Source organism: Ursus americanus, chromosome 22, assembly GCF_024610735.1.
Source record: "Ursus americanus isolate L20-20 chromosome 22, mUrsAme1.1.p, whole genome shotgun sequence".
NCBI lineage: Eukaryota > Metazoa > Chordata > Mammalia > Carnivora > Ursidae > Ursus > Ursus americanus.
The window spans coordinates 49,897,829-49,923,102 of NC_142148.1; the positions used below are offsets into that span (position 1 = coordinate 49,897,829).

A 25,274-nucleotide genomic window follows, 5' to 3' on the forward strand; every position below is an offset into this window, starting at 1 on the left:
TGTGTGCTGTGCTTTTCTCTCATGCTATGGTTTGTTTTTGCATTCTCTCTCTCTCTTTTAAAGATTTTATTTATTTATTCGAGGTAGGGAGAGAGAGCGGGATGGGGGAGGGGCCGAGGGAGAGGGAGCAGCGGACTCCCCGCTGAGCAGGGAGCCTGCTGCCTTTGGGACTCAATCCCAGCACCCTGAGATCATGACCTGAGCCCAAGGCAGACACTTAACTGACTGAGTCTCCCAGGTACCCCTGGACTGTGGTTTTTCAGTGTCGTAGTTAAGAAGTTGTTGCCTAATCCTAGGTCACAAAGGTTTTCTCCTTTATTTCCCTCCATCCCCCTCTAGAAAAGTTTCAGGTTTACATTTAGGTCTGTGATTCATTTTTATTTATGGTGTAGGATATTATTTGTAGGATTCTTAACTTAGTTCTGATTATTTGTAGGAGTCTATTGAGGCATAGAATGAAGATATAGCTCCTTCTGAGAGCTTTTTTTTTTTTTTTTTTTTTTTTTTGCTTCAACCAGTTTAAAGCAGGTTTAAGGCTTGAGGTATTTTGGACCGCCCAGTGCTGTGATTTTACTGGAGAGGTGACTCACCTCTGGTTTCTTTTATCTTGAGCTCTGTAGCCTTTAGGGCCCTGCTTCTGGAGGTAGTGTTTTTGGTTAAACACCCTAAGGGACCCAGCTTTTGATTCTTACTCCTCTTTCCCTGAATGGTTGTAAAAATGAAAGTTGAAAATTTTCAGAATTGGCAAATGACTGCAGGGCAGAGGTGGTTTCTGTGCTTGTTCATCTCTTTGGGTTCCTGATTTCACTTTAATTTTGGCCTGTTCTTTCCTTATTGTCTTGTCAGTTTCTGGTTGATTTTAAGATTTTAAAGTATTCTGTCCATCTTTTTTAGTCTTTTTCAGGGGAATGATTGGGCCAGATAACATAGCCTGTAGTTAAGGATACAGGGAAAAGTGTGTTTTATTTCACTGCAGTGTTTGGAGTCTAGACTTGGATCTGTGTCTCCTGTAGTCGTTGCTAGCCGTGTGTGGCTCTTTAAATTAAAATTAAATAAAATGAAAAGTTCTGTTTGACAGTCACACTAGCCCCAGTTTGGGTGCTCAGTATGCAGGTGTGGCTAGTGGCTACCACCTCGGACAGTGCAGAGATGGGACATTTTCATCGTCATGGAGCGTTCTCTTACACAGTGCTGGCCGGACTCTTGACTTTTTCCAAAGTCCGCCTAGAGCAGGAACAGCTAGACAGAGGATTGAGCCTCTTTGACAGGCGTATCATGGAGCCTGTCTCTAAGGTGGTGTGGGTTCTCAGACCGGTATAGGTGGGATCATGGGAGGCTGTGGTGCACTGAGTAGAAAACCACTAAGTACTGATATTTAATTTACAAATACCTGCCTAGTGCTTCCTTAGGGTGTCTGTTTCTTTCTTTCTTCTTTAATTTACAAAAAGTAGCAGTAATTTAAAAATTATCAAAATTAAATAGCGAGTCAAAAATTAAATTTTACCCTTAGCTAAAGTCTCAGGTATTAGTAATCAAAGATGTCTAGGTATCATAGTTTGTGTAGAGACGCAGGTCTTTTTAGTAGAAAGAGCATCTTAACTAGGAAACAGGAGGTTGAGGTACAAATACTGGTGCGTTGCCTTTAGTCACGTGACTTCTGATACTGTCTATATAAACTCTAGTATCTGTGATCTTTGAAGCTCTGCGTGCAGTTACTATGTGGGATGGTGTACACATGTAAAGTGCCAGGACAGTTGACCCCTGAACAGTGCGGGCCGCCGGACCCTTCCCCATAGTTGAGAATCGGCAGTTAGCACATATTTTGTATGTGTATCATATACTGTATTATAAAAAGGTAAGTTAGAGAAAAGAGGATGTTGAGAAAATTATGAGAAACTACATTTACTATGCGGCATGTATCAAAAAAAATCTGTGTATACGTGGACCCAGTTGTTGAGGCGTCAACAGTATTAAATACCTGTCTTGTGCCTGGTGTAGTGTCAGCCCCCGGGGGCACAGACAGGAGGGGAGTGAGGCAGTCAGCGTGCAGTGTGATGCCTACAGTGATAGTGCCAGAGCAGAGTGCTCTGAGGACCTGGAGGGCATGTCCCCGTCACGGTCACGCTCAGAGGTCAGCAAACTTTCTCTGTTAAAGGTCAGATAGTAAACATTTCAGGCTTTGTAGGCCACATAGGGCCTGTCACATAGCTGCCTTTTTTTTTTTTTAAACAACCTTTAAAAGGGTAAAAACCTTGATTAGCCCAGAACCATACAGAAACTGGCTGTGGACCAGATGCCGTGACCTCTTCAGGTCTGGCTGTCTGCAGGGATCTGTAGAAAGAGAGTGGAAGGTGGGAAGCAGGCAGGGCCTCGTGGAGGACATGCCCGCTCTAAAGGTGCAGAGGCGGGAGAGGCTGGGGTCTGTGAGACTGGATGTTTTTACTAGTGTTTAGGAGTACAGAAAGGGTTGGGTCGAGAAGGAGGTAGGGTTGATACTATTGACAAGATCAGAGCAGCGTGTGGTTGATTCTGATGGGAGCAGATTCCTATGACAAGCGGGTGGTTAACTAGTACAAGGGTCGGTCAAGGAGCTGTTGCAGTCATGCGCTTCAGAAGGGAGAGGAGCCAAGCCTTTGTCATTAAGGGAATGGCTGCCCGGTGTCTGTCGCCCAGCTAGTAAAGTGATGGGCAAAGTTCAGATGGTCCAATCTAACAGCCTGTGTCCTTTTAATTCTACAATTACGTTGTACACACAAGTGAAGAAGGCCTTAATTAAGGGCGTGACTGAGGAACTGGAGAGAGGGTGATTTGAAGCCTGTTTCTCAGCCAGTCTCCAGGCTCTGACCTGGGAAATGAAGAGCCAGGGCTGAGAGAGGGGGTGTCCAGAGCAATTCCAGGATGGCTCCCAGATTTCTCCCTTGGTGAAAAGTCCATGAAGATCTTTTTGTTTTTAAGTGCTTACTGATCAGACTGTTTGTTGCTTAAGGAGGAAATGCTGTCTCCTAGGTCCATGAACCCCAGAAGCGGTACGCAGAATTGTGTGTATGCACATGAGCTGTTTTCCTGGGGTAGGATGCTTGGGCTTTCATCCCATTATCAAAAGTGAGCCCAGCCCAAGGCGGGGGCACTCCTTGTTATTGGACTGTGGATGTCTGACACTCTGCCCGGGTGTGAGGCTGTAAGGGAAAGCTAAGCATCCAAATCACAGGACTGTTACTTTAAGTGTCATACATCCCAGACCGCTACATAAAACACAGGCACATGAAGCTGTCACCTGAGCCCAACTGTACCAACCGAGGTCTACCAGCCAACAGTGCAGATGTCTCCCCTGGCCTCCGAGAGACAAAACAAGGCCCGGTTTTTGTACATAGAAGGCCAGCCAGGAGAGTTTGGGACTCTCGTTGGCATGGATGTTTCAACATGCTGTTGTACATGAGATGAAGCTAAAGTTTATAAACTATTAGGAATATCTTAACAGTCCCATGGCTCTGAGAGATGGACCAGTGTCACTTTTAGTTGGCTGTGTTAGTTCCAAAAAGGAGTGTAGTTTTTCTGTCCGCTCAGAAGTGCGTTGATAGTTAATAGTTGTAAGACAGTACCTAACTCGTCCTGTTACAGTTAGCTCTTCCGTGAACAGATGCAGGAGGAACTGGGCAGCTGGTGGTTTATGTTCGCACCAGGCAGATGAATGTGGTGTCCTGGAGTCTAAACTGGATTGGTTCGTGTTTGACATTAGCGTTATATGTAATTTAGGAATTACAGACTCTAGATTATAGCAGTCCGTGCAGAGATTTGCTGTTTTTGGTGATATATGGCTGCCCTATAGCAGTTGAGGCTTAGAGGGGAGCGTTTGGAAATGGGTTTATGTCTGAGAAAGTTTCCCTTTTCCTGTTGACAGGACTGTGACCTCCATTAAGGGCCAAGTGTCATGAATGGCAAAGATCTAAGAAATGATGGAATTCAGTGATGGTGTAGACGTTAGAAGTGAAAACCCCTAGGCTGTTTAAAATATCACCCTTAAGATTTCAGGCTGGGGATAATTGTGATTCCAGTGTAGGTAAAAAGTTTGGCGTCTCCTTGGCTGTGTCATGGCAAAAAAAAGCTTTGCTTTCTGCTTTGGGAAAAATACATTAGTTGTGTCCTAAGGAATTGACTTGATAAAAGAGGTAGCAGGAGTAACTTAGTTTAAATGCAAGTTGTCTACATATGAATTAATTTTTGTCGGGTGACGGTTGATGATTTGGTTGGTGAAGAGTTGATGTTTGATTTTCGTCTTTGAGTCTGCCCTTTCAACTATTTCATTGGAAATTCTAAACTTTTCCACTGGGTGTTTGCCTCCTTTATTTTTATTGTTTTAGGTAGTCTAGGGTTTTAGAGGTTGATCTAAATTTAGGGATCAGCTGGTCCGGGGCTCCCACTGTAGAGAGGAAGAAATAACAGGGTAAGGCTCCTTGGGTAAATGGCTCCTTGATACTGACAGAGGAGAACTCTCAAGATTCTCTCAGCTGTCTTGACCTTTAGCTCACGGGTGATCTTTTTAGTAGATGAGAAGGGTATGAAGACAGCTTCTAAAACTCAGGTTTCCTATTAACTGTCAGGAGATTGAAAAAAATGGATGTAATTGAAAAATGGGTGAGAAATGGACACCATTGAATCCGTTGTTCACACTGTATCCAAGTAACTTGTGGTTTGCATTCAGTCATTTATTTCTACATTGTCTTGGATATTTGAGGAATGACAAAACAAATCTCACACGTGTATATAGTCTAAGTTTTAGAAGACTAATAATGCCAGTTGTTCTCACTTCTCTACCAGATTTAGAGCATTGTCCTGAGTCACTCTTGACTCTTGAGCATCTTGTCCTGATGGGGATTCATTAAAAAGAAGACAGTCCTGGGGTGCCTAGCTGGCCCAGTGGGTGGAGCATGTGGTTCTTAATCTTGGGGTTGTGAGTTTGAGCCCCACGTTGTGTGTAGAGATTATATAAGTGAGTAAGTAAGTAAGTAAATTAAAAAAAAAAAAAAGACGGTCACTGCCTCAGGAAGCTTTTGGGTACGTCAGTGGTCCTGAAAGTAGTGTATGTAAGAATCACCAAGGAGAGTATATGAGAGATGCAGGCAGGGGGGCCTGGTGCCTTAGTCAGTTAAGCGTCCTACTCTTGTTTTGGGCTTAGGTCATGATCTCAGGGTCATAAGATCCAGCCCTGTGTCAGGCTCTGTGCTCAGTGTGGAGTCTCCTTTCCTGCCCCACCGCCTCGTGATCTGGCTTTTTCTTTCTCAAAAAAAAAATTTTTTTTAATGCAAATGCCTGGTGTTATCCCACAGAGATGTTGGATGATCATTGCTGATGTGGACGCCTGTCACCTGCATTTTATTTATTTTTTATTTTATTTTAGTTTATTTGTTTTTTAAAGATTTTATTTATTTATTCGACAGAGACAGAGACAGCCAGCGAGAGAGGGAACACAAGCAGGGGGAGTGGGAGAGGAAGTAGCAGACTCCCAGCAGAGGAGCCTGATGTGGGGCTTGATCCCATAATGCTGGGATCACGCCCTGAGCAGTAGGCAGACGCTTAACCGCTGTGCCACCCAGGCGCCCCTGTCACCTGCATTTTAAACTAGCATCTCCTCGTGCTGAAAGAACACTGCTGTAGTGTTGCTGTAAGGACGTTGTAAATCATCAGGACCTAGAGTTTGGGAGGCCCCCAAGACTACCTGCAGGTTCCGTGGTTCACTAGAAGGACTTAGAGAACTGCGAGAAGCCATTATCCTCATGGTTATGGTTTATTACAGGGCAAGGATGCGGACAGAAGTCAGTGAAGGAAAGGCACACCGGGCGAAGTCCAGGGAAGACCAAGCATGAGCTTCTAGTTGTCCTCTCGCAGTGCAGGTGTGCTGACTTCTCCCAGCACCGATGCTGCCAACCAGGGAAGCTCACCTGAGCCTTGGTGTCCAGGATATGTATTGGGGGTTGTCCCATAGGCACTGCCTACATGGCTGAGTTTAGTCTCCAGTCCCTCTGGAGATCAAACTGGTGTCGTGTGTGGCGCAAGGCTCCACCAGAAATCAAATTGTTAGCATGGACTATCTGGTGTGGCCGAAGGCCCCCAGCTAAACAAAGACCGCCTTATCAGGCAGGGGATTCCAAAGGCTCAGAGGTGACTTCCCAGGAGCTGGGCAATGGCCAAATCTTCCCTGGGGCAAGCTTAATCCTTTCCTGCATACAGCCTAGAAAGTAAATTGTTATTCCTGTCATTACTAGGGAGTTCAAGAAATTACTGCTTTTGGGGCGCCTGGGTAGCGCAGTCCTTAAGCGTCTGCCTCCGGCTCAGGGTGTGATCCCGGCGTTCCGGGATCGAGTCCCACATCGGGCTCCTCCGCTGGGAGCCTGCTTCTTCCTCTCCCACTCGCCTGCTGTGTTCTCTCTGTCACATAAATAAATAAAATCTTCCAAAAAAAAAGAAAAGAAATTACTGCTTGTAGGTAGAAGATACATTGCAACCACATGTAGTGTAATTTGCCACAAAACTAAAATACCAGAATTTCTGCACCCAAGTGAAGATGTCTCCAGAAGTGTGTCATACTTGACACCTGTCGTAATGTTTTCATCAAGAATTTGAGTAAAGAACAGGAGTTAATGCTGGGAGACCGTTCATTTTTAGAATCAGGATTTGAAAATACTTCGACAGGTTGTAATGAAGTGCTAAAATCAACAAGGTAAAATTTATAAGGAATAAAGGTAAAATGACAGACTTAAGTTAAAAAGAAAAAAACAGCTGAGAAGTTAAAGATATGTGGTATGTGCCTTAGCTGTACCTGTGGTCAGAAGATCTGGGGAAGATGACTGAAACGGATCGGCAGGCTTCTTTGTGAAGGGGCAGATGGTAGATATTTTAGGTTTTGCAGACTAAGAGGCAAAATGAAGGATATTATGTAAGTACTTACATAACAGGAAAGAACACTAATATCTATAAAATTTTTATTGACAGAATTTCAAATAATAGTTGAGTATGTATATATATTTTAATACAGGTCTAATAAGAATGGAATTTTTTTTCGGGGGAGGGTTGGATAACATGTTTTGTAATTGGAGCTCACAGGTAGTGTTCCGTATCATCACAACCAATGACAAATGTTCAGTCTCGGGGCTGATCGTCACGGAAGGTTACAGATGTCATCTCTGACAGTGTCTGCATACTCGTAGGTGCTCTTGCACACTGATACCAGTTCGGGAGCATATCATTTCAGTTTAGTGTATTCATCGTTTGGCAGACATCGATAGAATTCCACTAGATTCTTTTTGATGTTTGCCTTTCCGCACGTCATTACAGCGCAGATTCCTCTCTCCGATGGATGGTCTGATGGAAGTGCCTCAGTTGCTCGGTGAAGTGGGTTTGAGATACGTGAATTTTCATTGTACTTGCATTGAGGTTTGAGAAATGCCGCTGGAACTGTAGTTTGAGCTCAAAACACATCTGCTACACGTTTGTGTGGGGACATAAATCCACTTCTCTCTTTAACTTTTAATTTTTTTCATTTTTAATTAGCCGCTATGCCCAGCGTGGGGCGTGAACTCCACCCTGAGGTCAGGAGTTGCACGCTCCTCCGAGTGAGTCAGCAGGCGCTGCTCTAACTTGTGGCGGCGGGGGAGCCGTGTGGCCGCGTCGGACGTTGCTTGTGAGTAAGATGCTTGCAGCCACTGAAATGCCTTCACTGCCCGAAGTCCCTCATATGAGCGCTGCTGTGCCTTGTCAATTTAGGCTGAGCTCATGAAGAAATGTTAACATGTAGGAGCAAAAGCTAATTTCCGAAGCAATTGAGTGTTTGGTAATAGTGATGAGTAAAGGGGGGGGTCTTTTTCAAGTAGATTTCAGTCTTGGCTCTGCGGTTGAAAAGTCACAACAGAGCCTTGCACAAACCATTGAACTGCAGTGTGGTAGGACAAGTCAGGCTATTTCATGAGGTTGCCGTTGGTACTACTGGCTCAGTAACACATGGTGGGTTCGAATACTTTCCAGAAAGCTCCTGCTCATGAATGATAGACTGAATAACCATAGTTTAAATGCTTTAAGCAACTTATATTTTCATCATTGTATATTTTCCAGCTAACCCTTTTTCTGCTCTGCAGATATTTTTACTGTCATCAGTTATAATGTGTCTTAGCAGATTCTACTCCAGGTTGTATTAAATCAGGGTTTTCTTAATATCTTTAAAAGTGTTCTCACCAGCAGTTCCACACTGACTGCCCTCAGAGGCCCCTTCTTCAGTCCCATTGACCCCTTGAACAAACAGCCTAGCAGTGTGGGGAACACCTGTTGGCTCAGTCCTTCGCCTCGTTCCTTCACTGACTCTCTGTTGTCATCCATGTAAGATGAGGGACCATTTAGGGTTTGGAGCAGAGAAGCGATGCCGTCTGATCTAGGCTTGGAATCGGTCTGCCGTGGTGAGCGTGTATGCTAGGGTGGCAGGGCTGGGAGCGGGGAGGCCTGTTCCGGAGTGCTGTAGTCATTTCGGTGAGGGATGGTGGCTCCGGTCACGATGGTGTTGGTGAGCATGATGGCGAGGGGACAGCGTCTGGGCCTCTTTTGTGGGAAGAACCAACATTACTTGCTGACAAGACCGGATGGGGAATGTGGGAGGAAGACAGGCGGCAGGGATGACGTCCGTTGTTTCTCGCCTCAGCAGCTGGAAGGCGGACGTTGTCGTGAACGGAGAAGGCTGTGTGTAGGAAGGTTTGTGGAGGGGGCGGGCCAGTCAGCACCTGGGCTTGGAGGTGTCGGACGTTTCACTGAGTTCTCTTCGGTGATGCTCCACTTCCCCAAGGAGCCTACAAGCAGGCCCGGCAGAGAGTACACCTGCCAGGGTTTGGTCAGGAAAACCCGGGCCATTCTCGACAATTAGTCGTACGGGGAATTAGAATCCATCCCTACCGCTGGGAGGGCTGGCAGAGTTGAAGAGAATGATGTTTCTCTTCATTTTGCCCACGTTGCCTCTTATTAGCGTTCCCTGCCCGCCGCCCTGAGCTGTAGCGGGAAGGGGTTTTGGGAGAAGTAGCTCTGCCGTCTCGGTGATGCGCAGGAGCAGGCCGCGGTGGGGCTGCGGTGCAGAGTGAACAGCGGTCAGTCCAGCGCAAGGCCAGGCAGTCGGGCTGAGCCGGAGGGACAAGTTTTAGCTTTGTTAGCATAGAAGCAGCATTTGAATGAGCTTGCCTGGGAGGTAAGCATAGCTGAGAGGAGAAAGGACAGAGCCCTGGGCGACTCTGGAAGGAGGGAGCCATCGGTGGGGTAAGAAGAAAATCACGAGAACATGAGTGGGAGATCAGCTCTTGTCAGTTGTCGAAAGGACGAGCCCTGGGCTCTAATGATTGGATTGAGCAGTGCAGAGGTCGTTGGTAGTCTTAGAGGGAGAAGTTCGTGGAGTGGTGGGGGCCAGAGCCAGTGGGTTTAAGAGAGAAAAGGAAAAGAAGAATTTGCGATATCGAGTATGTTGTGTGTATGCTTGTTTGTGGAATTATTTGTACAGTAGTTGTTTTAAAGTCCCTCTGGGCTGATTGTCATATTTGTTCCCTTCTTGATATTGGCTTGTGTTGATTTTCTCCTCCCACGGGAATTGACGCTTTTCTGGTTCTTCCTATGCTGAATAAGTTTGGGGTGTGCCCTCCCCATTTAGGATATCATGCAAGGAGACTTTCCATTGTATTGAAATCTGCTGATTTTGGTCGTGGTTTAAATCCAGTCTTGCTTCCTAATCCCCCTGCTCCAGTTTACTTTTCAGAGTGGTCAGAGAGCTTCTGCAGTTACTCTTTCCAGCCTTCCTAGTTGCTCTTTCTAGGAGAGGCAGGAGGGAATGTGCTTCGTCTTCCTTACCTAGATCTGGGACCCTTCGCTTTGCAAACTGCTTCCATTTGTCCAGGTAGTGATCTCCAGTTCCACCGAGGCCAGTGATGCCCGCACGACTGTGTCTCTTGATCACTTACCACTCCCAGGCCTTGCAGGAGATTTCCTGCTAAGTACTGCACGCATTTGGTTCATGGGTCCTTCCTTTGGTGCCTCTCTCAGGTAGACAGAATGACCCTTAGGTATACCTTAGTAGCCCATTCGTTCATTTGTGTACAATTGAAGCGTTGTCTTGTCTTGAATATGTTAACTGTGCCTATTAATTAATTTGAGTAGAATAGTGTTTCTTTCGTATTTTTAATGAGCCTTTGCGCAGTGGAATTTTCTATGGATATTATTTACAGTGTAGAACAGAATGGTGGTTAAGAGGATGGGTGTTGGATAGGTCTTGCTTTGAACCTCAGATTCGATTCTTATTCCTTGCATGTTGACCAGGTTCCTTAAGCTCTAAATCTGTTTTCTTATCTGTTAAGTGGAGATTATCATAACTCTTTGACAAATGTGACAGAACATAGTTCTTAGTACATGGCTAGTTAGAGAAGAATCAGCCTGAGGTTCAGCAAATACAGTTCCCAGTGATGTAGTTATTTCTGTTGTGGGGATTTAAAAGCTAATCTTATTCCCTGATGAGTTTGACCAGCGTATCTAAGAAGCGCAAGCAGTTGGTATTCACCGTGTACTCTGCATGTAGAACGGGCGATTTATTGTTGTTGTTGTTGTTCCTAATACCGGTTTTTCAGCAATTAGTAATATTGCCTCTTCATTTCCCTAATGTATTCACATCATCAGTAGCTTACTACCGGTTGGACCGCAGACCCTGTACCATGCGCTGGCACACAGATGAATGGGATGCAGTGACCTATGACCTATGAGCTGCTCCACTGTCTAGTATTAGAATGTGTTTGACTAGAAAATTATTTTGAAGCGTAAAGAAGCTTTTGTTTGCCCAGATAACTTTCATAATCATGTTTGCATTCTTTATACATTTTTGGTTTTTCAGAAAGTTTCTTCTGACCTGTGTTCTTCAGAGTACAGGTTACTACGGCTTGCCTGAGTGCAGAAACCTTTGGTACACTGAGCTTAGAGGAAGGGACACCTGTGTGAAGTGGTTATATATTTTGGACATTAGAGACCTTCACAGATAATTTAAATGGTTAGAATGTTGTGCATTGAGAAACAGTGGTTTGGGGCTTTATTTGGCAGTTAGCATCAAGCGGACCATTTCCTGCCAGGGGCTCAGCCTGCATGGTTAATTCAAGCCGGAGATCTTCTAATATGGCAGTGTGTCATGTTGACTGTTACTCAGCTTCAGAAAGAATCTTTCTGTCATGTTTGCTTTGGAAAGCCCAAATCATGTCCATTGTTTTCACAGTAATAATATTTGGGTAACTTGGGAAGCCAGAATAGCATCGTGATTCTAAGGTAAGCTGGTGTTTGAATGCCTGATCTCTCTCTCCCTTGTCTGCTGTGTGACCTTGGAAAATGTCTTAAGTTTTTTTGGACTTTGTTTTCTCACATGCAAAATGGAACAAGAGTAGTAATCAGTTAGGGCTGTGAGGATTCCAGAGCTGGTGCTTGTAAAGCACTTGGGAGAGATTGCTATGACACCACACCCTCCGCAGATGGCAGGTTGTCACTGTTGTCCGGGTGAGTGAGAGGTGGGTGTCAGGGACTGTCCAGGTTGGACTGTGCACTGAAACGAGACGATTAGAAGCAAAGTGATCGTGTGGAGTATGTTACCTGTTCAGGAAGCATAGATTCAGAGTGTGTTGTGACTGGTGGGAAATTCTCATTTGCATGTTAGGGGGAAGAGAGTTCAGAGTAGCCTGAGGACCCCGTGTACGTATAAATGTCCCCACTTACGCCAGAAACGTAGAGATTGTCCATCTTACAAATACCTTCAAGGAGCTGGCAATTTATTTCATTGTATAATGAGCCAAGTTTAATTTTTCTTTGGAGCAAAAGAATTAAGCATTTTAATTATAGGATTGGGGAAATACCTAGTTTTCTGCCCTAGTTGAACTAGTTCAAATTGTTATGCTTGTATTTTAGTAGTTCCATGCTGGACGTGGCCCTAAGCTGCCCACTGTTCCAATGGCAGACATCCAGCAGGTCCAGTGTTGATAAATGCGGTGTTGCTATCTGCTTGAATTCTCCTTAAAATAGAAACTAAAGTGAGGAGCAATTATAAGGCCCTCAAAGCCAGTGTATACGCTCATTTATTCATCATTAGTTCATTCACGCATCAAGTGCATGTGTTCTGATCGTGTGTTTTAGGTGTTCGGTCCAGTGCGCGCTGTTGGTTATAGAGTGGCGAACAGAAACCAGACGTGGGGAGTAACTGGGCTGTCTTGTGTTTGCGGTTAGTAAGGAGAATAAAGCCAGTTCCAGCGGACTCGCAAGATTTCCCTGAATGACATTTTCAGGTTTATACTCCTAACAGACAAGAGGCAATAAACGAACAAACAAACAACGACAGTAGAAAAAGAGGGCTTTTAAAGAGCAAATGGTACTCACCTGCTGCAGGCACTGGGGCTTTTTGACCTTCACTTTGGTTTTATTTAATAGTGCTTTAAATATTTGTCTGGGATGGCGGTGCTGAGGCTGCGGAACTTAGGCTGTCGTTGTCCCCAGAATCTTGCTGCTTGGGTGGAGGAAGACACTGACAGGCCAGATTTAACATCCGCTCTAGTTTGTTGCACGGGAAGCTCCACCACCGGAGAGTCCTGCGTCTCTCTCGTCTATTGCCTTGTGTCCTGGGGCCGTGCATGGCATTTGTCAGCGACTCCACAGATACTGGTGTCATGTGAAGGCGTGCTGAGGGGGACAGGAGAGAGGTGTCTCACCTGGGGGAAGGGCACGGCTCCCACCGCACATGTGTCCAGGTCATCCCGGGGAAGAAGGTCCAGGTGGAGGAGGTGTCGAGGAGGGCACAGGTTGTTCTGTACACCGAAAATGGCTTAATGTTGCTGCTTTGTAGGATTCACGGGAGATAGCATGACAGTCAGACTGGGCTTGATCATTCAGGGACCGACAGGTCATATCAAGGAGTTGGGATTTCCTCTTCTTCAAAAGGAGTAATTCTAAAGTACTAGAAACCAGGTGTCCTGATACCCAAGCCGGCACTCTTTTCATATTACACAATGCGTACAATGTCAACCAAGTGTCATCAGGTCTTGGGTTCCATATCCATTAGTGATAGCCGGACTATTAAAGTTCTGTAAGCCCCTGGTGAACTTTTCATCTTTTGGGGAGAGTGAGGATATAGGAGAAATATTTGTTTTCTCAGGTGTGAAAAAAAGTTGAAACTCTTTAAATTTAAAGGCAAGCAAGGTCCATATGTCTTTGAATTCTAGTTCTCCGGAGGATAGCAGGTATATGTAGTAGATAGTACCCTAATAAATGCAAAAAAATACAAAAACCCTTTACTTTTGTGTATACTCTTGTAGCAGGCGTTGTACTGGACTCTGCAGGGTGATAACTGGATGAGAAATGATCCTCTCCAAAAGGTCTTTGCAGCCGAGGGAGGGAGACAGAGAAGTCAGTCAGTGATGATGGTACAGTGGGTAAGTCCTGTGATAGAGGTGCGCCCAGGGCATTATGATGGGTACTTATCTTTCTTCAGTCCCCCACTTTTTTTTCTTTTTTAAAGATTTTATTTATTTATTCGACAGAGATAGAGACAGCCAGCGAGAGAGGGAACACAAGCAGGGGGAGTGGGAGAGGAAGAAGCAGGCTCCCAGCGGAGGAGCCTGATGTGGGGCTCGATCCCATAACGCCGGGATCACGCCCTGAGCTGAAGGCAGACACTTAACCACTGTGCCACCCAGGTGCCCCATCAGTCCCCCACATTCTTAACCCTTTTTATACCTATTGTAATTTACCCCCTACCCCAGACCTATTTTCCCCATACCATCCAGTAGCCTCTTAGTAATTTTTCTTCATGGTCATACAGACTCATCTCTTCTTCACATTTGATTTCTGGGAGACAGTTTCCTGGAGATCTCTGTTCTGTTCTTTTCCGAGCTGCTTGCTCCTTCGGTCTTTTATTGTGTTGTCCCTGGATGTTCCTTTGTTCTCATCGTTTGGCTTTTGTCCAGAGTTGGATTTTATGTTTGTGGCAACTCTTGTCTTTGTCTTTCTTCACTGACTTCTTCCTTTTGGTGGCGTTAATTACTTTAAAAAGATAGTACAGTGTTTTTGGACAAGTTGAAGACAGCCTTCAGCATTCCCTCCTCTTGAGCAACACTGCTCCGGCTTGGACTTGTTTCCCTCTCTCCTGGTGCACAGCCACCATTCTGGAATCTCCCTTCATCGTCGTCCTGGGGATTCCCTTATCCCTTCTAATGGAAGCTCACGCCTTGCTCATTTTTTGTTGATGCTCGTGTTTTGGTGGAAGACTTTCTCCAGGGGCTTTCTGACATAGGATGCTTAGGAGGCAAACCTTTTGGGACCATGCATGATTGAAACTTGATTGATGGTTTCGCTGGGTACAGAGTTCTGTATTGGAATTCATTTTTGTTCATAAATTCAAAGATTGCTCCATTGCCTTCTTGTTTTCATGTTACTGTTTTAGAATTCAGAAGCTATTCTCATTTTCCTTCGTATGTAACTTTTCCCCCCTCCCATCTTTAGAAGCTTGTAGGAGTTTTACAATTTGTCCAAGTCTTTTGAAATATCGTGATGGTGTACCTTGTGTGGTCGGTTTTCATCCACTGTGCTGCATATTCAGCGGGTCCCTTCATTCTGGTACCTGGGAGTTTTCAGTTCTGGGAATACTCTTTGGCATTACTGTGCTGAGGTTTTCTCCCTTGCTTTTCCTTATTTTGTTTTTCTGGAAGTCTTATTATCCAGAACTTGGCTGTCCTGGGCAAAGGTTGTAATTATCTTAATACCTTTTTCTTCTTCTTCTTCTTCCTTCCTTTGCTCCTCCTTTTCTGCCTTTTTTTGGGGGGGGGTCTTTTTATTCTCTATTCAGGGAGATGACTTCAGTTTGACTTAACCTTTTCTTTAGTTTATTATTTCTGATTTCAGAAAGGTTCTTTAGATTTCCAAGGGCTCTTTTTCTATTTTTCTAGAAGAACATCCTGTTTTTCTTTCTTGATTGCAGTGTTGTCTTACCTCTATATTATTGATAGTTTGTATAGTCTCTGTTTCTTTTAGGTTGTTTCCTTCCTTCTCCTGTCTGACGTGGTGGGGCCCTTTGACTTTTACATCAGGGTATTCTGGGTGGGCCATGTGTTGGGGGTCCCCAGGGTTAGTATCTTTAGATCTGTCTTTTGGAGCTGATCAGATTCCCCAGAAATATTCTCCAGTCTCTTTCCGGCACAATTCTGACTTCAGAATCTGGAAGCCAGCGGTGTGCGTGTGTGGTCTGTTGTAGGAGAGCTGGAGAATTCACTGTTCACTGTATGTACGGTCATTAAGTCCAGCTCTGTTCAGTGCAGCTGGGCAGGGTGACTTCAGTCCATAGACGCCTCTACTTTTCCGGGGAATGCCCCCTCCCATCTTCTTTCAGAGTGAGGGGGCATCACGTTGTGCCTGGCTTGAGGTTGAGGTTCTGGTTTCAGCTTCCATGGCCTTCCCCGGCTCCTCTGTATTTGGGGCTATGCCTTTTTTACCCCCGTTCTGTCTACACTGCTGCTGCCACTTCTGGTCTTCTAGGACACTGCTGTGCAAGTGGAAGTGGTTCCCGTGTGTTCCACTGCTGAATTAGGACCTGGCTTTCTTGGGCCTGCTGCCTCCTTTACTCTACTTCAGTCTGTTATAGTTTCTGTCTCCTCCAGGTTTCTTCTTTTTACTTTTTTGTTTGGGTCTCAATCTTCCATGTTAGAAGATTTCCTCAGTACTTCAAAAATCTTGGCTTTTTTCTCCTTTCAGTTCTCCCTGTGCTGTTTCAAACATTTTTTAAAAAGATTTTATTTATTTACTTATTTGAGGGAGTGAGTGTATGCACAGGAGAGAGAGCAGAGAGCACAAACGGGGAGGGGCAGAGGGAGAGGGAGTAGCAGACTCCCTGTTGAGCAGGGAGCCTGACCTGGGGCTCCATCCCTGGACCCTGGGATCATGACCTGAGCTGAAGGCAGATGCTTAACAGACTGAGCCACCCAGGCGCCCCTGTTTAGAACATTTTTAAAAAATATCTCTTTAGTATAGTTTTGATGGAAGGCAGTGGAACAGATGTCTATACTCTGTCATTGTATCATGCACTTATTAGCCAACCACACCCTGTTAATTTATGATTTTTGATATGTTTGAATAGTTTCCAGTTGCTTGACATGTATTTCTTTTCTTTTTTTTTTTTTTTTAAGATTTTATTTATTTATTTGACAGAGAGAGATACCAGTGAGAGAGGAGACACAGGCAGGGGGAGTGGGAGAGGAAGAAGCAGGCTCCCAGCGTAGGAGCCTGATGTGGGGCTCGATCCCAGGACTCTGGGATCACGCCCTGAGCCGAAGGCACACGCTTAACGACTGAGCCACCCAGGCACTCCTTCCTGTGTGTTTCTTAAGTAGAAATAGGTTTGAAGACAGGGACATGGTGCCCTCTTCTCACCCCTCATCCCAGGCGTTGCCCAGTAGGCTTGTGTGGGAGGTGATGGAACTGGCTGAGGGGTGAGTTCAGTAGAGCTTCAAGAAGTGAAAGGAAGGGGGTTTTAATGCGCATGTTGTCTCTCCTTGTCAGGTTCTCTGAGGACTATGGAAAGAGGAAAGAGAAACCGGGAGCATTTCCTTTAAACCCACGTTTGATTTCTTCACAGAGGTATCGTGGCCTTCAGAACTGTGAGTATAATTCTCTTGCTACATTTGTGTTTTGGTTTTTCCTTTTGTTTTGATTTTTCTTTCATCTGTCTTAAGGTTTCTTTGACATATACTGGAAACAAATAAAAGCTAGTTGATTTTGCAGAGTAGGTGAGGGAAGAAGTATCAGTTGTTTAGTGCCTTTTATGTGTGGAGAGAGGCAGGCAGGATGACAGTCCTGTCCCTGATAGTTGTGACAGTAGCAGCATGTGCCCTAGAAGAGTGGCCCAACAGGGTCAGCACTGGGCCATCCAGCTCCTAGGTGAGTCTCTGGCAGTAATCCCCTGAATGAGGCTACACTTTGCCCGTTTCACATTTGCATAACTGAAACAGAGGTTAAAGGTTACTAAGTTAGTAAAAAGCAAAGCTGGGATTCAGACTCAGTCTGGCTTTGGAGCCTGTGCTTTTTACTCGTGTTTTATTCTTATGGGCTCTGGATTCAGATGTTGGCTTGGCTGCTTACTTACTAACTCTTCTCTAACTACCGAAACCTAGCTTTCTCTCCATGCGAACTCTTCATTGACTACTTTTTTTTTTTTTTTAAGATCTTATTTATTTATTTGACAGAGATAGAGACAGCCAGGGAGAGAGGGAACACAAGCAGGGGGACTGGGAGAGGAAGAAGCAGGCTCATAGCGGAGGAGCCTGATGTGGGGCTCGATCCCATAACGCCGGGATCACGCCCTGAGCCGAAGGCAGACGCTTAACCGCTGTGCCACCCAGGCGCCCCTCTTCACTGACTACTTAAACCTAGCTCTTTCCTCTGACAAAGGGTGCTGGTGATGGGACCGCTCTCCCAGGGTTGTGGTGAAGATGCCATAAGAAATGTGAAATGTGCTCAGCATTCACAAATGTTAGCAATTGCTATTCGGTGGCAGTTCCCCCACTTTAATGAGAGGAAAACTAAGCTCCAGAGATTGGGTTATTTGTGATTTGTTAATTTGTAACCTTGGCACTTGTGCTGCACTCCACAGTTGGGAGGTTATAGAATTGAGATTCTATTCCAGTTTGTCTTATTTCCAAAGACTGCTCTTTCTGGTAGGCCTAGTGGTAAATCGAGGACAGATCGTTGATAGAAGATTCATCAATCTGTCTTGTGGTATTAGCATTGGTAAGATTTTAGCAATACATCGCTTTGGTGTAAAAGCCCCATAAACTTAGACTTCATGGATTCAGAATTCAGAATCATTATAATTACGTTGAATTTGACTTTGGCAAGTGTGTTTGTCTTAGATGTCCAAGGGGCAGGACCCTGGATTGTTTTTCCATTTCCTTCTGGGGGTCAGTTCACTTTCCTCCTTTGTTCTCCTTTCTCCCCCAAACCCACTTTTGTTTCTGCCAGGATTAGGTATTAGGGAAGGGAAGGGAAATTGTGTCACGAAGTTTCAGTTTCCAAGTAAGGCCTGGAAGTCTTGCTCCTTTTTTCTGATTCCTTCTACCCTTTCTTGGCTACGAGAGGCACCTGTTCTGTGTGCTGTGCCAGGTGTGACTCTGCTGTCTTTTGGAGAAGGCCATGCCCAGCTGTTTACATCCCTTGTCTCCTCCCCACCCTCCCTGCACATTTCAATGTTTCTTCCTGTAACAGTGGGCTATATTTATTGGGTACAAGTCTGTTTCTGCATCTTTAAGAGCAAAGATTTTGTTATTTCGTTTCTGCATGTTTTCTGCTTGACCCATGGGTAGTTTTCACTAAATGCTGGATGAAGTAGTGTTTAATGCTTGCCACAAAATCAGTTCTCTTTTCTTAGTGGATCCAAACAAGAGGGAGAATATCAAGTATAACTTTTCATCAGCATTAGCTATTAAAAATCGTTCGTCATGGTAGAGCCCAAGACAGTTTCATATTTAGCAGAAGTTACACAAAATTTTTCTTCTTAATGGGATGTGCAGTGGAACGAAGGCCTGACAGGGAACTGAGAGCCCGTTCTTGGCTCACTGGAACTTTGAACACCGAGATATAATCTGCTGCTTCTAGTTTGGCCCTCCCCTCCCCTCCCCCCCGTTTGAAAATATGTAAACCCAGGAAAAATACCTTATAACCAGTGTTTCTATAATTGTTTCCCCCAATTCTGGACAACTGGTGAGGCCACACGAGTAAGCCTGGCTTTGTACAGCATCGACTTAATGGTGTTCCTCTGAGATCCGGGGCCCTTGATGTACCTGAGGGCCCTGGTCCACTTGAGCCCCTGCAGGATGGATCAGGTTCTTGGTTCTTGATTTGTTTTGGGGTGTTGCATTCTTAAGGCAGAACTTGGGATGGAGGTGTTTTACAATCAGAATTCTAGGAAAGCAAAGCAAAGTTTTGGAGGAGTTGAATTGCTGAAATATGTATGGAGATTATTTTCAGGGTTAATGGGGTGTGGGGAGGCAGTAGACAGAAAAGAAGGTTGCCCGGAGACCCATCTGAAACCCCCCATTTGGTGAATAAAGATAGGTTATTTAGCGTCAGGGCAGCTGAGAACAATCGACATAGATTGAACTGTGAGGTTCTGGGGCTGTTTGTCCAAACAAAGAGTCGCTAGGGTAAGGCGGTGCTGGCTGTCGGCTCCGGAGGCCAGCTGTCCCTCCCTCAGTGTTGAGCCCTGAGATTCGGCTGAGGTTTGAAAGGCTAGTGTGTTGGGAATAGACACTGGTGGTGGGGGTTGGAGGGTGGGGGAGAGTAGAGGACAACCAGGAGATTGTCGGCACGCTGTTCAGGGAACCAGGTGAGCGGCAGCGGAGGCTGGGATTGGAGCAGGAAAACTGGAGGTGGTGAGAAGCAGTTGGGCCTTGGATGTATTTCAAAGGTAGAACCAGTAGGATTTGCTGACAGATTGTATAAGGCATGTGAGGACAAAGGGGAGGAGTTGAGTTGACTAGAAGGCTCTTGGCCTGGGCAACTAGATGGGGGGAAGGCTGTGGGTGGAACTTGGTTTAGAGGGGCAGATGGGGAGCTCACTGTAGGCGTTTTAAGTTTGTGATTCTGTTAGGGATCCAAGTAGAGATGTCATGTAGGCAGTTGTAAATAGGCATTTGGTGGTTGGAAGAGAAGTCTGAGCTGGAAGTGGCCATGAAAACGCAGTGACGGTCTGTGGTCACCGAGGGAGTGAGCACAGAGAAGACAAGCAAGCCTGAGCCTCGGATCACTCTGCCATCGAGTGCTCAAGGACGAACATGAGCAGTGTTTGGCACAGAGCAGGTGTGAAGAAGACCACAAGCACTGGCACCATGGGAAGAAGGGAAGAAGTGTCCAGGAGGAGGATGTGATCAACTCTCTGAAGTGTCAGGAAAGGTCATGATGAGGACTGAGGTTTGGCCTTCGGGTTTGGCGACTTGGAGGACACTCTGGCAAGTGCTCGGCGCAGTGTGGGGGCGTGGTCAGAATGAAAGCCCGCCTGGACGGTGGTGTGAAGGGGGAGAGGGTAGTGAGACAGATTGCATCTGGGTGACTTAGGTCCAGGGTGTACGGTCATCCTCACACTTACTCACCATCTGGGTGCTGAGCAACGCAGCCGGGTCCCTGAGGTCCGTGGTGGTGTTTTCATGTCCCGGGCGGGGAAAGGTCAGGTTCAGAGCTTACAGTAGCTTTCTCAAGAGTACGGAGCCGGCAGGCTGACGCCAGGTCTCAGGCCATGCACGCTGTCCTCAGCTGCCCTGCATCCTGAGGGTGGAGAGACACTGTTGAAGGGGGAAAGAGGGTAGCGTGGTTGAAAAGTTGTAGGAAAACGCTTATGTCCTGCTGGAAGTGCTTCTGTTAGAGATTCTGTTTCTTTTTCTTAGAAATTTCACTTCTATCAGAGGGTGGTACGTGCATGTGTTCAAAAGTAAAACAGTGTTGAATGGTTCATGCAGAACCCAGCGGGCTCCTGTCCTGCCTCCACCATCCGCCTCCCAGAGCTGCCTGGAATCCTGCTTATCTGTTTCTTGTAGCATTTCTGTCCACGGTTCCCAGCAATATCTATGTAGAGGCAGGGCCATCGATGCGTCACTTTTAGACAAAGTTACATTTTGAACTCCCATCTTCCCCCACATAGTTGTAGCACAATTTTTGTTTAGAGCCATAATTTGTTGAATTGTTTTGACTTTGTTAATGTTGCTCACTATTGAGCTGGTGAATGTAGCATGATTATATTCCCTTTTAGTTCCACTTTTTGTTTTCCTGTTTTCTTGAGCTTAACAGTTGCCACTTTTTTTTTTTTTTTTCTGTTTGCTTGATATTCTTAAGAGTTCTCACTCTCCCTGACAGTAGGGCCTCTTAATAAAATTTGCCATCTGCTCATGTGTATTCCTTCTGTCTTCACCCCCAGGGACATCTGTTTTCTTGCATGCGGACAGGTTACTCTCCCATGGTAGCAGGGTTGAGGTGCGTAGGGCAGATCCTGCAGGAGCAGGCGAGACCGGGTAGAGAATCCTGATGGGGAAGACAGTGATGGGGAGCTCAGAGGGAGGGGGACGGTGTCCTCCTGAGGGAGCAGGTCCGGGCATGGTGAGTGGGGCTCGCGGTAGTTGGGGAAAGGCATTCTGGGTGGAGATAGTGAGAAAAAGCCTTTTTGTTAACCTACTTTTTGTTAACCTACAAAGCCTGTATTGTGGCGTCTCGCTAGGTGGTACATGTTAACTTAGTTACTGACTCTTCCTTTAAGACCTTTAAATAGATTTCCATGGAAAATGTGACATTCAGATCGTTAAACATCTGTCATAAATTTTTTATTTTTTGAAAGATTTTATTTTTTAAGTAATCTGTACACCCAGTGTGGGCCTCAAACTTACAACCCCGAGGTCAAGAGTCGTACACTCTACTGACTGAGCCAGCCAGGGTCCCCCGTCATAAATTTTAATATTTTCTTAAAACCTGAGCAAAGAATATATCATGACACTTAAATCCAAGAGATCATCTTAAACTGTTGATTCCATGTATTTGTTCATGGAAACATCTTTATGGACTATCCCGTCACTGAGGCGGCCCAGCCAGTCATCGTGCAGGAGTGCCTTTGTAGATTGGTGGTTGAGTCTCTTCCTATAGCAGCACACACCGCATTCTAGCTCTCTCAACAGATGGGCCTCGGTTGGGCTCCCAGGGCCTGATCGCTTCCCTGGGAATTAATCTCCGTGGGCCTCTGCCACTCCTCTGGGCTTGTGGCCATCCGGTCTGACAGCTTAAGTTGCTAATTGACTTGTGGGGAAGACAGATTAAAAATACATCTATATGTGAGCATGTGAATTTATTTTATAATTGTATTTATGTAAATAATCTGGACATCTATACGTTTACAGTAAAAAGTGTTAAATGCTTTCCAGAAGAGTGATGAGGTTTTATGAGTGCCCAGCATGAGGCAACAGCTCGTGGTGCCTGGCACTCAGTAGCCCCTCAGTGAGAATGAATGCTGAGCTCCAGTCTGTCCCCCGCTTGCCCTGATGCCAGCGATGTTGTGAGACACTGCCTCCTCTGCACGGGCCTCGCCCTCAGCTCGGCTCTGATGGGCTCCAGCCTCAGCACTGCCGGCTGGTGCCTCTTCATGCCACACCCCCCCCCCCCCCCCCCGTTATGCTTTTGTTTCTCCTGCTTTTCTGCTTGGAACATTCATTCTTTTTAAAGGGGAAACTTTGAGGGTTCTGCCCTAGGGCATGGCTGTGTGTGTGTGTGTGTGTGTGTGTGTGTGTGTGTGTGTGTGTGTGTCTGCCTGTCTCCCTCTCTCTCATTTGGACCACAGGGCTGGGCTTTGGCATCTTTGTGCATCAGCTCTGCACACACAGGCTTAGCTGGTAACTCATTCAACTTTCTTTATTTGCTTGTTTCACTTCCTTGGTTGTCAGTTCTCGTGGGCCAAGTTCTAGCGTTACTGCTTTTTGAATCCATGTGGTCTGACATGTTATCAGCACTCAGTGATTGTTGAGTGAAAAAAATCCCGAATTGTTGAAATCTGGGGCATTTTTCTAAAGGAGGTGCTGTTTCATGCCGGTAGAGACGGTGGGGAGAGACTTCCATACTGTAGGAATTCTGGGGGCAAAGGCACTGGGAAATGAACTTGTGTGTGGAGTGTTTAGGCAAACATGGGCTTTCCTGCTGATTATAGTTGGAGGCTGCGTTAAGGTTCGTGGAGAGAGGTGAGTAGGGAAGGCTTGCTCCTCCGCCCACTGTCTCTAAGGGGTGAGGGCGGGGCTCTTGTAAGCCTTTACCCTGCCCCTAAAGATCTGTGCTCCCCAGGTGTGGTTCCAGCCTTTTTGTCTTATCCCTGTCCACCCACTTGACACTGTTCTCTCTTTTCCTGGGAGGCTCACCCACCATTTGGCTTTGCACATCTTGTCTACCTCTGTCCCCCGCTGCCTGGTCACCAGTGCCTTTCCCCTGTACCTGGGGACACCCTGGAAACCACCAAGCCATTCTAGCTTAGATTCCTAGTGTGTGCTCCTTTCCTTGTCAATCCGAATTGTTGGTAAGCGTCAGTGAAATGTGCTTGTGCCCCCAGCGTGTGGTAGGTGTACAGAAGAGGGGAGTTCGTGTTAAGTAGGCCTTTCTGGTGCTGCAAAGAGGCGGGCTGGGCTAGGGGACTGAACACATGGTGCAGGGTGGAGCACCGCAGTAGGGCAGTGCTTGGACAGAGACGGGAGCACAGCCTGGCCAGTGTGTTCTCCGTGAAGGGCTCACCTTTGCTTCTGAGGTCTTAACCGAGAGAGTACAGTGAGCCCCCTTTCAGCCCTAGTTTGAATATTATTAACATCAACTTCATCATGCACAGAAATAATATGGTGGGTATTATAATTTGTCTCTCAGATTGTTTCACTTTCCTCATTGTGTTTGGAGAAGAAGCTGCTGGTTTCCCCGTGTTCTTTTCATGTGCAGTTTTAGAGCTTTTCGTTTCACGTAGGACCTTTCGTTTCACGTAGCGCGCGTCAGGAAATGTGTGCACCAGCTGATGCTTTATCGCAGGCTTCCGTCCGTCTGTCATGGCCCCCGCCCGCAGTCTCCTGGTTGAGCAGTAATTATATGAACCCGTAGAGTGTGTCGTCCCCCCGATCACCCTCCTCCCGGCACCACTGTCCCCATCTGTCCCGGCGCCCGCTCCTGCTCGCCCTTCTCACCAGCCGGCACACTCTGGGGTCTACTTGTTTGCACTGTTTGCTGTCCTGCAGTGAAATGCACCGCCCCCCACCAGGCAAGGAACTGCTCATTCCAGATTAATGCTGCACCCCCAGGGCCTCACACTGCTAGACTCCTGTAGTGAGCCGATGAGTAGATTGATGGATTTAGTCACCTTGTCTGCTTGCAGAGACAGAGGTTCAGATCACTAGAGGCAGATGAGAAGGGTCATGGAGGTTTTTGTGAAAATTAGAAAACTTCTTTGTAGTGCCTGAATGGTTAGTGACACTGAGTTTTTAAAGCAGGTTTCACAAATCTTTCCTTTCAAATTCATCTGTAATTGTTCAAACTATTAGGAATTTATTGTAAATTTAACAGTTTTCTGTATTTCATAACTTTATCTGTTTTCAGTTAAAGAGAAAAATCCATTTTGAAACAATTATCACTGAGTGGTTTTGTTTTGCCTTTGAGTAATATTTGTATTAATGGTAGTGTGATTGACTGTAGCTCCCAGAGCGGAGGTTTATATGCCCGTCTACATTATCTTCTTTACCTTCTTCAGATGATACACGTCTGCATTTCTGTACCTTTCTCCTGAAAAGTTGTAGAAAATGAGTCCTATTCTAAATGTTTTATAGGAGTTTGATGTTGAAAACCAAGCAGTGGTGGTAAGTTTTTCCTTTGAGCGTGAAGACCAGCGTGCCATTGGCTTCTTTCCTGTGCTCTGACGCTCCGGTGTGTGTGTCCGTGTCGCCCTCTGTGCACAGTCTGCGGCGGAGTCGTTGGTCAGGGGGCGGTGCTTTGCCAGTGACAGCAGCTTCCGCAGCTGACAGGCTTCGGGTTCCCTTCTGTTTCACCTGGGGCCCTGTCACATCTGTGCATCGATTTGGGCGAACTGGCCTGTGAACAATAGTGTGACTTCTGGTCAACCTGTCCAGGTAGCGAGGTCTGTGAGCTCCCTCAGTTGTGTGCGGTACGTCTCAGTTTGGAGGGCTTCGTGCTGTTCCAACGCTGTTGTAAGGGGCAGCGCTTGGCTTATGTGTGGCAGTGGTTCACCTTGTTCGTTTATCTCGTGGCCTTAATATAAATTCACTTATTGGTTCTGGTGGTTTACTGGAGCAAGTAGAAAATCCAAAGAAATCTATGCTCGTGTAATCTGAAAATAACCTTTTCTGTCCAATCTTTATGTCTTTTATTTCTCTGTCTTGCCCTCTTGCCTTGACCAGCACCTTCATTACAGTGTTCTTGTCATGTGCTGGCCTCAGGGAGCAAGTTCTCAGTGTCGAGTAGGGTTTAGTCCTCGTTTTGTCTTTGTTTTGGTAGAGGTCCTCCGCTGAATGTAAAAATTTTCCTTTTAACTCCTGGTTTTCTGAGGGTGTTGTGTTTTTGTTTTTGTTTTTAAATCGTGAGAGGGTGTTGCATTTTGTCAAGTGCTTTTTCGGTGTGTATTGAATTGCTTGTAGAAATTTTCTGTTTTATAAAATAATGGGTGAATTACGTTTCGATTGTTGAATCAGCCTTGC

At 45.9% G+C, this 25,274-nt stretch overlaps 1 protein-coding gene across 4 annotated transcripts in view; it reads left to right on the forward strand.

Moving 5' to 3' along the window:
* The window catches only part of LOC123786223 (focal adhesion kinase 1-like), a 99,279-nt gene that overhangs the window by 7,975 nt on the left and 66,030 nt on the right, over window positions 1–25,274 (forward strand). For all 4 annotated transcript variants that reach the window (XR_015721038.1, XR_015721037.1, XR_015721036.1 and 1 more), the window contains exons 2-3: window positions 7,546–7,675; window positions 16,579–16,676. The gene's annotated coding sequence lies outside the window, so the exon portion shown is untranslated. The remainder of the gene's footprint in view (window positions 1–7,545; window positions 7,676–16,578; window positions 16,677–25,274) is intronic.